Here is a 3898-nt window from a genome sequence, read left to right as displayed (position 1 = left end):
CCGGGCAGTGACGTCACCGGACGCAAGGCATCCTGGGAAGGGTCGTGGCGGCGCCGCGGGAAGGAAGTTCCCCTGTGACGTCACCGTACGGACTCACCGGCATAGAGGTCGCCATCTTGGGTTACGGAAAACTTCTGTTATTCTTGGCCTAAAAGCAGGGAGGAGAAACTTGTGTCTTTATTTCTTTCACTCTTCTTCTTCCTCCCTCCATCCTCCACACACACACACACACACACACACACACACACACACACACACACACACACACACACACACACACACACACACACACACACACACACACTCTGGTGCTGGTGCTCGTGTTTAGAAAGATGATTACATATGACCTCATTTGAGAAGTCTTCTCTCCAAAGCCACTGTTCTCATAATATTCCTGTGCTTTCTTTTCTTTTCTTTTTTTTTGGGGGGTCTGGTCATGGGGCCTGAACTCTGGGCCTGGGCGCTGTCCCTCAGCTCTTCAGCTCAAGGCTAGCGCTCTACCACTTGAGCCACAGCGCCACTTCCGGCTTTTTTCTTTTTGCTTATGTTGTGCTGGGGAATCGAACCCAGGGCCTCAGGCATGCAAGGCAAGCGCTCTACCACTGAGCCACCTTCTCAGACCTATCCCTGTGTTTTCTTAAGCTGATTTTCGTGTTGTGAGTGTGCAGCAGACTGGGTGAGCTAGGAAACAGGAGGTCCTAGTTGGTTTTATCTTCAGGCCTTGCACATTGCCAAGCCCCAACCCTCCAGCTGTCTTCTATTCAACCAATGAGCTGCAAGCATTTAAAGCAATTTCCGGCCACCGGATGCAGGTGAGAGTTAGTGAAGTTAAATGTAGGAACTCTTCACTTAGGCTTCTTGCTTTGGATCCCAGATTAAGAATTTCTGGACAAGTCATGATGGTAAGAAAGCTTGGCAGAGCTTTACTGAGTACATATGCAAGCAGGAAAGCAGACAGACAGCAAACAGACAAACAGGCAGGGGCACACTGTAACGGAGTGTGGGTGCTCTCACAGGGAGATAGACCAGCTCCGTGGCTGTTGGGGTATTTATATGGTAAAAGCAGGGGGTCTAGCTTCAAAGTTACTCAAAGGTAGGTGTTTATCTTTCTTCTAATCCCTCCTGCTGTTGCATTTTTGAGTTTCTGGATGTTTTGGGCATTCTTTTCAGGTAAGAATGCATCCTGCAATGGCAAGGGGAAAAACAAAGGAGGAGGCAACAATGCTGGATAAGAAATGTACTCATGACCTTGTTCATGTGACTGTAACCCCTCTGTACAGTATTTTCACAATAAAAAACTTAATTTAAAAAGAATGCATCCTGCCATGAAACAGATCCTTATCCTTGAGATGAAGGCATCATGTTGTCTGCATTTTTAAAATTTTTTTATTTATTTTGTGTTGTATTTTGGGGAGGAGGGCGCTTAGGTTTTGGGGGAAGCATCTTTCTTTCTTTCCTTCTTTGTTCGTTCTTTCTTTCTTGTCATGGGGCCTGAACTCTGGGCCTGGGCGCTGTCCCTCAGCTCTTCAGCTCAAGGCTAGTGCTCTACCACTTGAGCCACAGCGCCACTTCCGGCTTTTTTCTTATGTGGTGCTGAGGAATCGAACCCAGGACCTCATGCATGCAAGGCAAGCACACTAACACTGAGCCACCTTCGCAGCAGGGAAGCATTTTTCTCAGGATGGCCTACATCCTGCCAGACAAATATTAATTCTTGGGGTGAGAACTACATCTCTCAGGAAGGAATGCATCCTGTTGTCTCTTTGAAACAAAGACAGCACTTCTGTGTTTCTAAATACCATGCATCTGCGTGGTATGCACCTGGTATGCACCAGGCCTCCATTTCCTAACTTATCCTGCCTCATTTTCCCCTAAATGACTTTGGTCCCTCCTTTCTCCCTTCCCTCCCCTCCCCTTCCCTTCCCTTCCTTGCTTTTGGCCAGTCCTGGTGCTTGAACTCAGGGCCTGGGCACTAACCCTGAGCTTCTTTTGCCCAAGGCACCCTACTTGAGCCACAGTGCCACTTCCAGGCTTTTCTGTTTCTGTGGTACTGAGGAATGGAACCCAGGCATTCATGCATGCTAGGCAAGTATTCTACCACTGAGCCACCTTCCCAGCCCTAGTCCTTTATTTTTAAGGGACGTACGGGAATGAGTGTCTCCTGAGAGTGCTGTAACTTAGTGAAGGACTTGCCACTCCCCTCTGGGCACATTGTTTCCATGTATCCAACAATGGACTATGAAGGATTGAGCCCCAGGCCAGTTTTCCCAGGTGCATACAGAGGTCAAGCAAGCCACCCAGAGGTAAGTGCAGACTGCTTGCTGCAGGCCGAGCTGTAAACACTAAAGGCCTTTTAATTACCCTCTGCCTCCTGGCTCAGACCCCAGAAAAACCCAGCTCCTGTCCCAGCTCTATACACCGCAGTCTCTAAGCCCGTGGGGAGGCTGTGCCCTGGCTGCTCTATCTCAATTAACAGTCCTTGCCTGTGGAAGTTGGAGCCCCTATTTCCTTCCTTTCTCCTCCATTTTCCTAACACTTAGCACACCTCATTTCCCCTAGTCTAGCTTGCTTCAGTCTCACTGTGTTGTGTGTTTTGGGGCTTGAACTCAGGGCCTGGGCACTGTCCCTGAGCCCCTTTGGGGCTCAAGGCTAGCGCTCTACCACTTGAGCCACAGCGCCACTTCCAGCTTTCTCTGAGTCATTTATTGGAGAAGAGACTCTCAGACATTATTGCCCTGGGCTGGCTTGGCCTCCTGAGTAGCTAGGATTACAGGCGTGAGCCACTGGCACCTGGCACTGCACCGTTTTGTTTTTCTTTTAAATATATATATTTTTTAAAAACACTTAGGTTAGCATTAATAGGCATATTGTCATCTTCAATGCATTATCACCACTTTTCAGTTTTAATTTCTAACAAGGTAAATGTTGATAACTCACATTATACATCTCTAATCCTAGCTATGTGGGAAGCTAAAAATCTTACCTCCAATGAAGGAGGAAAAGGCTGGAAGTAGAGGAGTATGGTTCAAGCAGTAGAACCCCAACCTTGAGTAGAAAAAGCCAAGCAAGCGCCTGAGGCTCTAAGTTAAAGCCCCAGTACCAGCACAAAAGAAGAAAAAAAAAAAGACTCCAGCCCATAAACTGAAGCCAGATTCCTGCTGCCTAGTAAAGGTAATTCAGAAGTATGGTATTTAGAAACACAGAAGAGCCATCTTCGAAAAGAGACAACAGGGTGCATCCCTTCCTGAGAGAAGGATTTCTCACCCCAACCATGAACACTTGCCTCGCAGGATCTATGCCTTCCTGAGAAAATTGCTTCCTCCAAACTTAAGTAACCTCCCCCAAATGCAGATAACAGGGTGCCCTCTTATCTCAAGAATAAGGATTTTTTTTTTTTTTTTATGGCAGGATGCATCCTTACCAGGAAACTTACCAGGTATGATCAGAGCAAAGACAACTTTGAAGCCAGACCCCCTGTCTTTACCATATAAATACCCCAACAGCCAAGGAGCTGTGTATCTCTGTCTCTCCATGAGAGCACCCACACTGAGTTAGAGTACGCCCTGCCCTTCTGTGTGTCTGCTTGCCTGCTTGCATAGTACTCAAAAAAGCTCTGCCAAGTCTTCTTGCCATCGTGATTTGTCCAGAAGTTCTTATTCTGAGATGGAAGTCAAGGATCCACAGTGAAGAGTCCTTACTGTTAAAGGAAAACTTCACCAACCCTCACCTGCGCTCGGTGACAAAACCATCTCCTAGGGGTAAAATGGGCCCTCATAGCCGTGTGTGTGTGTGTGTGTGTGTGTGTGTGTGTGTGTGTGTGTGTGTCGCTTGAACTTTGGGCCTGGGCACTGTCTGTGAGCCTTTCTACTCAAAGCTAGCACTCTATTACTAGATTAAA

Source organism: Dipodomys spectabilis, unplaced genomic scaffold (genome assembly GCF_019054845.1).
Source record: "Dipodomys spectabilis isolate Male_0828 unplaced genomic scaffold, ASM1905484v1 ptg000258l, whole genome shotgun sequence".
NCBI classification, from domain to species: domain Eukaryota; kingdom Metazoa; phylum Chordata; class Mammalia; order Rodentia; family Heteromyidae; genus Dipodomys; species Dipodomys spectabilis.
Note: the sequence above shows the minus strand (reverse complement) of the source record.